The sequence below is a fragment of the Hydra vulgaris genome, chromosome 06, assembly GCF_038396675.1.
Source record: "Hydra vulgaris chromosome 06, alternate assembly HydraT2T_AEP".
Taxonomy (NCBI): Eukaryota; Metazoa; Cnidaria; class Hydrozoa; order Anthoathecata; family Hydridae; genus Hydra; species Hydra vulgaris.
This window is the reverse complement of record NC_088925.1, coordinates 53,701,735-53,715,815: the sequence shown is the minus strand read 5'-3', so window position 1 is coordinate 53,715,815 and position 14,081 is coordinate 53,701,735.

The window sequence follows — 14,081 nt, the reverse complement described above, 5'->3', positions numbered from 1 at the left end:
ACCGTGCTTGGTTCATGGTGCTTCTTAACCAAGATTTAATTCTTCTTAGTGTGCTGAAAGCTCTCTCGCTAGTGACGTTTGTTGCTGGTATCAGAAGGATAAATTTTATCAACTTCCTAATTTCTGATAATGATTCCTTTTCAACTTCATTTGCTTCTATGTAATACACAAAAAACTGTGTTATATTACCATACAAATACGAATTTTAGTGCATGTTAGTCAATTTGAGATACACTGACAGTCGTAATTATTAAATAAACAACAGTAAGATTTATAGGAAATCCATTCATATCTTAACTGACAAAATTAAAGACTTTTTGTAGAGTGTCTAATAGTTCAGTTGTGGATTCGTGCATAACTTGTAATTGTGCATGCAGTCTTGAAGCATTCAAATCTGTAGCATAGAAAGCAAGAACTTCGTTATTTATTGAACTACCTTCAGATGAAACATTTATAAGTACTGATTCTATCTTTTAAAGCATTAATTATTCTTGTTGTTCAAATCTAGATTGAATACTGCCAATTTTCGTTTCTATAGCTTCAAAATATATCTTCTTGAAAAATTCAAAACTAGAATTTTCAGGTAATACTGATGTAGTTGCTTCTATTTCAAAACAACGAGGTAATTTGGCATGGCGGGGCAAAGCAGGTTTTTCTAGTTGAAGTAATTGTTTTTTGATTTCAATACGGTTCCAAAATTGCTCAAATGAATTTTTAAACCGGATAGATTTAAATGTAATCGAAGTTCTTTCAACAACTTTCTGATCTTCACTAGCCGAAAGTGTAACTTTTTGCAAACTTTTTGATAAATTGTCTACCATGCATAAAATAGTCTTCCCCAATTCAATTCCAAACAAGAAAGGGAATTTATCCATTTGTGCTGCAACTCCGCCTATTTGAGCAACGATCTCACTGTCTTTTGTCTCAGATTTAGCTTCTTCCCAAGCAACTTCTAGAGCTTCATAGTTTTCAGAGATTGAATAAAATGATTCTGCTCTTACCGTCCAGCGTGTAAGGCAGAGTATACGAATACCGGGTGTCCCAGAAACAATATTCTCTTTTATCTTTTTGAAAAGGCATTTACGTTTGGGAGATTTTTTTATCAACTTTATGATTTCATGAGCAGTGTTCAGAGCATTTTTCATGATGCTGATAGCTTTAAGTGTATCTTATACTGTTAAGTTCAAAATGTGACCATAACAATGGGAATATAGTGCTTTGGGTTCGAGGTCACTTATTCTCGATGCAACTCCAACTTGTCATGATGCTGGCACCATCAAAACATTGACCGCAACAATTATTAATTCAAAGATTCATCCGCATAAGAACAACTTTGATAGTTGCAGTAATACTTTCAGCAGATGTGTTTTCCATACTATAAAATCCGACAAACACTTCATGCACTTCCAAGTCATCTTCATCTATATATCGCAAGCAAATCACCATTTGCTAAGTGTTGAACTGATTTGTGGTTTTATCTACCATAATAGTAAACCATTTTTCAGAAATGTTGGATGTAATTTTTCTGAGTATAGTGAGACATATTATCTGCAGAATTTCATTTTGGATAGCTGCACTCGTAAAATTATCTTGCGACTTTCTCATCTATTTAGTTAAAGCGGGATTATCTTTGCTTCTGAGATTAATTAACTGAGAAAAGTTCGAATTAAATTCTTAATAATCTTTGTCTGTATTTTAATCACCACGCAGAGCAATACCTTGTCTGGCAAGAAATTGATTATTCGTGATTATTATTATCATTGCTCTATTTTTCATTTTTTCCTGTGCATGAGTTTTGCTGAGAAGTTCACCAATATCTTTAGTTGTTGAAGGAATAGTTTTAACATTCTCGATGACTTCTCGGTGAGAAAGAGTATTTTGGTGTTTCTGAAATTTTTGTAAACCCTTTTTCCAATTAGAAAATCCAGTTTCTGTGAAAACATCATCGCTGCATTTTGAAGATGATAAATTTTGCATTTCCATTAGCATACAATAGTAGCATAAAACTGTATCGTTTTATTTGTTGTAATGTAACCATGGAAACAGTTTGTACCATTGCTGACAAAATGATTGTTTCCGACTACCACATGTACGTTTTGTAAAAACTAACACAGGTTCATGCGGACTATTACTTAAATGCTTTTTTTGGTAGACTGTAACAGTGGAGGCAGAGTTAACATTGTTGGCTGAGTTAGTATTTGAAGAAGAAAAATTAAAGACAGAACTGGAAGATGATGCCAAAGTAAAAGTGGATACAGAGCCAGCATAAGAAGAAGTAGTAGTAGCAGTATCAGGGTTAGCAAGAGATGCGGTAATAAAACTACTGTTAAAACCATTAGAATTCGAAGTATTATCTAAAAAAAATGCTGTAGTAGCTGCAGTTTCAGAGCTAGAGGTAGAGGTAAAGTTAGAAGAAATTGATGAGACGACAATTCTTGCATAGAAAGAAGTAAATCTGCCCCTTCCAAAATTTCCTTTAGCCGTTTACGACGCTTTACTTTTGCACAATACAATTTTCGTTTTAAAGACATACCACTGAAGTAAATCATATAATAGATTGTTACGTAATGTTATTATGATTAATATAAATTTATTTAAATCTAATTTGTAAACCTTAATTTTTAGATAATAAATATTATCTAATAATATTTAAATTTAATTATTAAATTCATGAAACTTATAACTCTAAATAAAAAAAGGAAAATGCAAATTTATTAAAAAAAAATTGCCTTACATGAACAAAACAACTTTTTATTAGCTGTAGCAAGTTCAATACCACTTTGTAAGAAGTTCTAAACAACGAGTCTTTTTTTTTTTTTTGTTCGAAAGGTAACGTAAAATTTACAATTATTTACTTAAGTTTACATATTTGCGGCATTTTTTATTTTTATTATTCATTTAATTGCGAAATATTTTTTTATAGTTGTTTCGCAATTAAAAAAATTAGTTATAGATATTTAAATAACGAAGGTTATATAAATGTTTTTTAAATTGCTTATAAAAATATTATCAGAGGCGCAACAAATCGAAAAGTGAAAAAGACTATAGCCTCCCCCCAAGCCCCCACTTGTCTTTAACCATGTATATATAAATTAGTAAAAACACTTATCTAACTTTTATCTGCAACATCATGTTTCTCCATCAAGAGGTTCATCAGAAAGCTACTGATGGAGAAACATGATGTTGAAGATAAAAGTTAGATAAGTATCTTTACTAATTTATTATTGCTCTATTCTTTAAGAACATTGAGCACTCTATTTGTAGAATACACTGACATAATTTATATATATATATATATATATATATATATATATATATATATATATATATATATATATATATATATATATATATATATATATATATATATATATATATATATATATATATATATATATATATATATATTTATATATATATATATATATATTTATATATATATATATATATATATTTATATATATATATATATCTTCTATACAACTTCTCTAATAGACTTCTATACAACTTCTCTAATAGACTTCTATACAACTAACTTATACCATGTAAAAAACTACTCAATGGTATTAGGCCTTATTAGAAACTATAGGCTTTAAACAAATTTTTTAATACAGTAGGATGTAGATAAAACTTCAAAAGTAATCATGATTTAATGATGTAGTTGAATATAGGGCACCTGTTAGATAAAAATACTACAATGTTAATATTTTTATTGCATAGTTATAAGATTCCGATATGTTTTATTCATCATATAATCATATAACAGCATGAGGATATCTGGGGTTCTACATTTTCATTATTATAACAAGTTTTTATAGAAAAATATGGTTACCAGTATAATACAATATTAACAAAATCCGTTTCAAACACATAATATAACTTTTTGATTTACTAATATATAGACATTCTGAAAATGTCTACTAATGACAAAATTAGCGATGGCAAAATAATATAAGAACGCTATAATGAAATTACAGCATTTACACCCTATGCAGTATTTATAAATCAAACGACTCTCGGTATTATAAATAATTTAAACTGATTTTGCAAATATTATTAATGCATGACAGTCGTATTTTTTCGTCTAAATTTTTAGTCGTTTATTTTGTATTTTTTACTTGCTGATGTTTTACATAATGGGTTTTTCCATTTTATGTCAAAATAGCGAAGTTTATTAAATAAATTTATTTTAATTTGATTAAAAAATATTTTGTTTAGTCTAAGATTGTATGTAACATGAATTATATGATAACATGGAGCATGATTATTATGTGCAATAAAATTATCGTTTGTCAAGTCAAAATTTGAATAAGTTAATGATACATGCATACATGCATACATGCATATATATATATATATATATATATATATATATATATATATATATATATATATATATATATATGTATATATATATATGTATATATATATATATATATATATATATATATATATATATATATATATATATATATATATATATATATATATATATATATATATTAGGATATACTGAATCATCAATTTAATAATTTTTATAAATAATATCAGTTTTCGTCCTTATATAATTAGATGTTTTATATTTTGCAATGAAGATAACAGTTACTACATATGTTATTGCCAGCTGTTGCCCTGTGACAATATTGCTGCATGGATTTGGACTTTTTCTTTTAATAAAAGCCAAGAAACTGGCCATGGACTCTACTCAACGCACCATTATTTTTCATCTTTGTGTGTCTGAACTTTTTTTAAATATAACACTTTTTATTTTAGCCTTGTTGGATTTTAATTTTATAAAAGCACCTATTCATATTTATTACTTACTCAGAACATTTGTAACCGCGTATTATTGTACAAATATCTGGCTTACGTTTGATCGTTTTTTGCACACACAATTGACCATCAAATATCCTATGTATTGGTCAAATAAACACACTAAGATTTCTGAGTTCTTTTTATGGTTTTTCAGTTTTGGGTGTGGTTTTTTAGTTTTTATTAAATATAAACATGTACTAGTGATTACAGATCTTACATTTGATGCTATAATTTTGGTATTTCCAACATTTGTGTATGTAAATGCAATTTTGCTTTCAAGAAAAATGAAAAATGGTAAAAAAATCAAACGAAAAGGGTTTTTATTAACAGTGGTGATAGTATCGACTAATATAGTTTTAATTGTTATACCGCATCTGATTTTATCTACATTTCGTTTCTTAAAAACAGAAAAAAATATCCCAACACTCTTAATAATTATATTGGATCTGGTTTTAGTTTTAGGGTATTGGAGCCATGCCGTACTTTACATATTAATGTGTCCTAATGTTTGTAATACTTTAAATGGATTTTTACATATACGAAAATCTATAATTCAAAAGAAAAAAAAATTTTCAAAGACAAAACGAAAAATTTTTCGAAGACAAGATTCTTCAGAGATTCTACAACATATCGAAATTCAAAACTAAAATAATTTTAATGTGAATTAAAATATTTTATTTTATTTATTAAATAATTTTTTACAACCAAATAAAATAATTTTTTTAAGCATATCTTATTTATTTATAAATATTTTGTCAAAATTAAAATGTGTAAACAAAAAGCATCTTTTATGAGTTTTAACGACTTTGAAAACGAAGTTTTAGTTTTGAAAATGAGGTTTTAGTTTTGGAGTTGTTAAAAACAAATTAAAAGGTAGGGAAAGGGGGATAATTATTACCGCTGTGCAATTCGTACCAGCGTCATTTTTCTTTTTCTGATTCGTTGAAATTGGCGGAAACACGTTAAAATCAAGCCAGCAGATGAAATATGTATACTGACCAAAAAATGGCGGAATCGAACGTTAAAGAAAGGAGGTAAGTCTGTTTCCCTTTTTTTACACTATTTGATGTAATAGTTACACTGTCCTACTAGTCGTACCTTGCAGGCGTGGATATACGTAACTTATTTATATTTTTTTATGGTGTTAGCCCATCCATTCTTCTTCATTAATAAATACGTTTTTTTCCGATTCACTTTGCCCATTAAAACACTGAAGCTGAAAACTATGTTTAGTCATAGTCGGGTAAATCGTACCTATGATGGTGGGGTAAATTGTACCTGTGGTACTAATTACCCTAACCTCTAAAGATAACAAAGGGCAGCGTTAGTACTGCTTCATGTGTGATGAGGATATTGAGGAGGATATGATCCAGTGTTTAATTTGTGGAGCATAGTTACATGTTGCATGCTCATCATCTGAGTCTGAAAATTGGTCACATGATAGTTATATATGTGAATTATGTCAATAAATATATTTTACAAGTGTAGAATGAACCAGTTATTGTTTTATTTATTACTTATTATTAGTATTGAGCTTTTTTTCTTCATACCCTTTGGTACTTATTAGCCTCACTAGCGGTACTATTTGAACCTTCTTGTGGGTAATTAGTACCACCTTGTTTATTTTTACTTTTTATTAGTGTGCTCTTTATTTTATTATTTACATCTTGAAATCATGATTTTCCTACATTTAGTTTTATTTTTATTAATTTTTTTCCTTAGGGGGTACTATTTAGCCCCCTTTTCCCTACTGTTATAATTTTTTTTTTTTTTGCTTCCAAGTTTTGCCGTATAATTATGTAAACACACTTAATATCTTTACATAAATACAGATAGGGCAAGTAGATGACGCAACTTGTCTCCAAGTCCCGAGAATCGATTTCATAAATGATAAATAGTTACACAGCATATATAATTGTTCCTAATATACATAAAATAAGACTTTTATTTTGAAATAATAAAACAAAAAGTTACAAAGGAATAAAGAAAGAGAAAAAGAAAAAAGAAATAATTTTAAGACTATGAAAATATCAAAAATTTTAAACACTCAACACCTAAATCATTCAAGATCCCAAATCATTCAGAGCAACTAAGAATTAAAGTTTTAGATCAATTAACAATTAAAATTTTAAATATTTTGAATTGTAAAGTTAATTGATCTATTTTTAAATATAGCAAACAATATTTATTAAATTTACTTTAAAATAATAAAATAGATAAAAAATTTGTAGGAAAAAAAGTAATAACTAAGTAAATATATAAAAATAAAGATAAATTTGTACAAAATATAACTTGCAATAAAATTTACAACTTTAGAAGAAAGAAAATAAAAAATAAAACATCAGTTAAACTCTTTTAAAATAGAAATAAAAAAAATAACTTATTAAGATTAAATACTAATTAAAATTATCGAAAGAAAAATCGATATAAACCTGAATCACTCCATAAATAAAAAAATATATATTTAAGCATTATTCAACCAAAGCGACACTCGGTTGACTCGAGAGACAAACTCTGAAATAAATTGAAAAAGCTTATCTTACCCACATAACTTCGTAAGAAGTCACGCACTACGTCACTAACCAGAAGCATTAGTTTTAATTTTGCTTTGAATTCGCCAAGAGTCTCAAGAGTTTAAAGTTTATTAGATAAAACTTTATTCCATACTTTTGGTTCTCTAATAGACATGGAAAACTCAGTTCACTTTTTTTAAATGCCCCTAATCAATTTGGATATTTAGGAGACAATCATCTTGGAAATTTGATACTTCTATTTACCTAAAAAATCAAATCCAGACATCAAAAAACAAGTTTCAGGTTAAGTTCACCACTCCTAATAATTATATTGCTTTGATACAAATGATTATAATAGTTATTAGCCACCTATATTTTCGTAGAAATAAATACTTTTTGCCCGCAAAATTTTTTTTGCTCGTGTCCTAAAAAGTCTTTCTTTTTTTTCCTCTTATATATATTTTTTCACTTATATATTTTCATATATACCTTATATATACTGTATATATTTTCTTATTATAGCTTGACAGTCAATTCGTCAGCAAAAAAAAAATAATAATAATAACGCCTTGTAAATTATAAGATTTATTTAATCAAAAATATTAATTCGAAATAAATGTGGTCCTAATATTGACTCTTGGGGAACCTCGCATTTAAAAATTTTTGTTGATGTATTTAAATTTATGTTAGGTTATGTTTACGCTAGATTTAGTTGGGCAACATGTTTTTGATGTCGATAAAGTGATTTCAAATTGGATTTATTGGTACTTGCCCATGATATATAACCATATGTATTATAGGTCTGTATAAATGAGAAATAAAGATGTTTTAGATTTTCTTGGGATAACATTGGTCTAGCTTTGTATAGCACGCCAATGTTTTTGGTTATTTTAGTATTTAAGTAGTCAATGTGTGCTTTCCATGAAATATTTTCGTCAATTAGAAAACCTAAAAATTTAGTTATTGAGGTTCTTTCAATAATTTTGCTTTCTATTTTTAGCAATAGTAATATATTTGGTATTTTTTTTCTTTTTTGGTTGGGATGGAATAAGATGTAATTGATTTTTTCTTTGTTTAAAGATAATTTATTAGATTTTAGCCAAATATTAGGTTTTTCAATTTCAATTTTTGTTGTTTCAAAGAGTTCTTTAATAGACTGAGATGAATAAAATAAATTAGTATCATCTGCAAACATTATGACATTAAGTTTGTTTAAGACTTTCGGATAATCATTAATGTATATTAAGAACAGTAAGAGAGTTAGTATGAACCTTGGGGATTTACCAGTTTATCATTAATTGGATATTTGATAAACAATAAACACCTACAAGCTGTTTATCGTGTATGTAGTAAAAATTTTGAAAGGATTTCTAATGAGAGACTCTCCCGTTGATTATTCATGTCATATTTTTAAAACTATTTTGTAAAAAGAATCCAGAAAAAAATATAAATTTGTTTTCCTTATAACATAATTTTTTAAAAAGTAATCAAGTGCTCATAGTACGTTGCAATTTTGACCGAACTATTTTTTCTTCAAACAAAAATGTTATTATTAACAAATTATGCATTTAATTATGCAAAAATGTTTTTATTAACAAATTATGTAGTAAAAATTTTCATTTAATATGGGCGAATCAGTTAGATTTTATAATTAACAAGTTAAAAAAAAAGTTGATAGTTTCAAAATTTTTTACCTTAGTTAATAGTTTCTTATTCGTGGTTTTTCAATTTTAAATACATATGTGATATCATTATCACAGAGATAATAACTTTTTTTAACTGAAAAAGTATATTGCTTATAATTACGTTTATAATTTAGTTGGGCGACATTGACCAACTTAGTCTAATGTCGCAAAACGTTGGATACACAAACGTTATTTTTTTATTAGAATTACAACATTAAAATAACCTTGGTTACACTCACTTGGAAAGAAGTTTTTATGGCGTCTCTTTGATGTTGATAAAAAAAGTAAAGTTGAACCTCCTAAAAAACTTCAACTTATAAAAGCTCATATACTGAACATATATATACTGAACATATGTATACTGAACAGCAGAGCGCCTATTAGCACTAACATAGTTGATATACTATTATAAAATTATCTTCTTCGAGAACATTCAATACTAATTTTATTTATATTTTTAATACTTCGAGACTATATGGACAGTCCTATCAATATCACTTGAAACATGATCATTATGAATGTGATTTAAATTCTTTGAATCTTGAGGAAATAAGCAAATAAAATTTGTATTTTCTCGTATAGTTTACCTAGGTAACATAAAATAATTTTGTGCAAGATAGAAGCAATCTACATTACTATGTCTACATTACTATGAATTTATCCTAATTTAGTTTTAAGCTGATGGCTTTCTTAACTTTATCTTTTTTTTATTTTTTATTATTTTTTTTATTTTTTGCATGGTTAATGACTAATAAAGTTAAAATTAAATATTTTGAAAAAATATACATTTTTTAGAAATCCCAAATAAAATGTTTAAAAAAATACCACTTTTGTTATATTTATAAAATGTGAGTAAATTTTTAAAAATATTTTATGAAAAGCAAAGTTTTGCTTTATTATTTCATAAAGTTATTATTTCATGAAAAATATCATAAGTTATTATTTCATGTAACATTATGATTATATTTCAGATAATCATTATTACAATAATGATTATCCGAAAGTCTTAAACAAACTTAATGTCATAATGTTTGCAGATGATACTAATTTATTTTATTCATCTCAGTCTATTAAAGAACTCTTTGAAACAACAAAAATTGAAATTGAAAAACCTAATATTTGGCTAAAATCTAATAAATTATCTTTAAACAAAGAAAAAATCAATTACATCTTATTCCATCCCAACCAAAAAAGAAAAAAAATACCAAATATATTACTATTGCTAAAAATAGAAAGCAAAATTATTGAAAGAACCTCAATAACTAAATTTTTAGGTTTTCTAATTGACGAAAATATTTCATGGAAAGCACACATTGACTACTTAAATACTAAAATAACCAAAATAAAATGCCACATTCAATCTTAAGCATTTTTGAACAGATATTTTTATCAGTATTTTGTGTCTGTTTAGCAAAATTGGTGTCTGTTTAGCAAAAAGTTTTTCATCAGTATTTTGTGTCTGTTTAGCAACATTGGTGTCTGTTTAGCAAAAAATTTTTAAACCAGAGTAATGCAACATTTTTTACGCCATATTTTTCCAATTTTTTTAGCAAGATAGCATGATCAACAGTATCGAATGCTTTCGATAGATCTATAAAGATTTCTAGAACGAATTCTCTATTAACAAATGAGTGATGTTATTTACAAGATCTACGATTGCATGTTCGGTTGCATGTTGCTTTTGAAAGCCAAAATGTTTTGTATATTAGATGTTATTGTTTGTTATATATTTGTATAATTTATTATAAATTATTCGTTCAATGAGTCTTGAGAATACAGGTAGAATTGAGACTGGTCTATAATTGTTTAGTAAGTATGGTTCTCCAGTTTTATATATTGGTACAATTTTTTCAGTTTTTAACTTCTCTAGAACGGTTCCTGTTGTAATTGAAGATTTCAATATTTTGAAGAGGGGTTTCTTTATTATCGGAAAGATACTCATTACTACATTGCTACAAATTTCATCAATTCCTGGTACTTTGTTAATTTTTAAAGAACTTTTTTCATTTTCGAGTTCTTCATAGCTTAATCCGTTTAAAGTTAGTTCGTTATTTAAATCAGTAAAATAATTTTCAAAGGTGTTATTTAGGGTTTGAATTTTAGACGCCATATTAGAGTCAATATTTGCGAAGAAATTGTTGAATTGTTTGGCAATAGAGTTCTTATCGTTGCGTTCTGTTTCATTTATAATAATTCTATCTGGTAAGCTGTTTTGTTTTTATATATTTTTTCTGATTATTTCTTATATGATGCTCCATGATTTTTTGGTATCTTCATTTGTTTTTTGAAGTAATTTAGAATAATAAATTTTTTTAAAATGTTTTCTGATTTTTTCGAAAAGATTTTTATATTGTTTATAGGTAGATAGGTTATCTTCATTTCTGTTTTTATATTTAACATATAGTTTTTGTTTTGCTTTTGAAGATTTTTTGATTCCGCTCGTGATTCGTGGACAGCTCAAATGTTTTACTTTGATTTCTTTTTTTTTGATTGGAAAATGATTATCATAGTGTTTTAGAAAAATAACCGTGAAAGTATTATATGCAGAGTTAGTGTTCCCAAGGTTACATTCTTGATACACTTTAACCAAATCTACTGCCGATAGTGTGTCTTTAAAACATTGAATAGAATTTCTTTTTATTTTTCTAAATTTTTTTTTCGAGGTATTATTTATTTTTGTATCATGTTTTATTGTAAAGTAAATTGGAAAATGATCTGTTATATCAATTTTTATTATTCCTGCTTTTAAGGAGGTATCTAGAAATGAGTTTGTTTGCATGTTATCTACAGCAGAAATAGAATTTGAGGTTATCCGTGTGGGTTTATTAATAATTGGTAAAATACAACGTTAAAACATGTTACCAAAAAATAATTTAGTAATCGGATACTCTTTGTATTTTAAACAATCTATGTTTAAGCCCCCGATATAGAACAACTTTTTTTGCTCTTTATTGATTTTGAGAAAAATTTCTTCTAGATAATCAGAACATTTTTTAATATCACCTTTAGGTGGTCTATAACAGGTAGAGACTATAATATTTTTAAACTTGGAGTTAATGATCTCTATTGAAAAGACTTCACCATCGGGATTAGAAATGGAGCGATCTTTTCCCACTTTTATCACTTGATCATTCCGAACATAAGTTGCGATCCCTCCTCCTTTTTTGTATGCTTTCCTTTGAGAAGATAATAATTTATAATAGGGAATTTGAAAGTTAGAGTTATTTTAGATTGATTCATCAGAACACCAAGTTTCTGTTAGGTAAATCATACTGAATAAATAATTGCAATCAATTAGGAAATGTTTAAGTTTGTCAAAATTTTTATTTGCTTCTTATATTTATGTGAATTACCGTAAAATGATTTTTATAAGCTTTAAGTTCAGTTTTAAAAGTTTCTGTTTCAAAATATCGAGAATTAAAATTATTCATTTGAAAAATTTGCGTATCAGCGTCTTTAAGTATATTATTCGCAGTTTCAAAGACATTAAAGCGCATCATTTCAAAATCTATTGTTTATATTTTTACTGCCATTATTTTAGGACTTAAAATTGAAAACGCGTAAAACAAAAGTGTGTAGCGCTATTTTTTTAAATCTCATGTAAATATTTTATTGTATTTTAAAATGGCATATTTACCTTAGGTTCTTAGTTTTTTAACTTCTTCCCATAGCATTTTTTGATGATATATTGTTTCTTGAGCGAAGTCTTTATTTAAGATACTTTACAACATTGAGAATTTTGTTTTTGTCTTGGAAGTTTAAGAGTTTTAAGATTAATGTTATTGGTTTGTTGTCTTTGAATTGTCCAACACGATGAGCTCGTTCACCACTTCGCTTTGTATTTTCAGTTTTGCTTTGAAGATTTCTTTAACAGTTTTTTCGCAGTCTTCACAACTTTACCTTTATGTTTCTTTGAGAATACTATTTTTATGTTCCTCAAGCTCACTTGAAATCATTTTTTCGATGTTTTTCATTGTATTATTCATTTTTTTGTAAAAATTTCTCGCTATTAAATGACGCGTCTTTTTCCGCAAGAGCGGGAGCGCGTCTTTTTCCGCAAGAGCGGGAGTTTTAAATTAATAATAATATAATTATTAAATTACTGAATAAAAATTAATAGTAATACAGTTATTATAAAACAACATTAAAAATTAATACGTGTAAAACATATTCTTTAAAATAAAACATAAAAATGTTATTTAAATTTTGCATTCGCGTATTCTAGTGACATCCACGATAATACACAAACCAAATGAAGGATTAGTAAAACTATATATTTATTGTATAACAAATCTTCTAAGAGGTTAGTTAACTAAAAGCAGGTAAGAAAGTTTAAAATATTATCGTATTTAAAACCTTTATAATGTTTAAGAGGAAGTCAGAAAGTTTACACTATTATTAATAGGTTTCTGTCTATGATCATACTGGCAATTAAAACCCTTTCTAATCCCTGTCCATGATTGTTTTGGCAATAAAAACCATTTTTGAGCCGATCCGTCTCAAAAGTATTTAATTCCTGGCCAAGTATAAGGAAGGCCTAAAATTCAGAAGTATAAGGAAGTATAAGTATAAGAAAGGTTTAAAATTCTGCTGAAACATCTTTTTTACAATTTTTGTTAAATATTTTTGAAGTACATGTAAAATAAAAATAATCTTAGCTGTAGCCTAGCAACGGGTTGTATGTAGATTAGGAAATAAAAATCACGTCGGTTGTAGCACTGTGGTCATATTTCTTTTTATAGACAAAAAAAATTTAAAAATCTTATTTAACTGAACGATTTGATTTTTTCTTCATGGAAATATATATATATATATATATATATATATATATATATATATATATATATATATTACTTACTTTAGTTTACAAAAATATTTCAAACAAAAGTAAACCAATAAAAACTTGTGATTAGATATTTTAAAAATATTTTCTTTACTTTTTTAGAGGTTTAAATGCCTCTTTGAGGTCGGTAGAAAAAATAGTGGTCAACTAAAATATAAAGAACTATTTTTGCAAATATTTCTCACTTTTTCACATTTATTGAGCTAGATATTTAAAAGGACATGT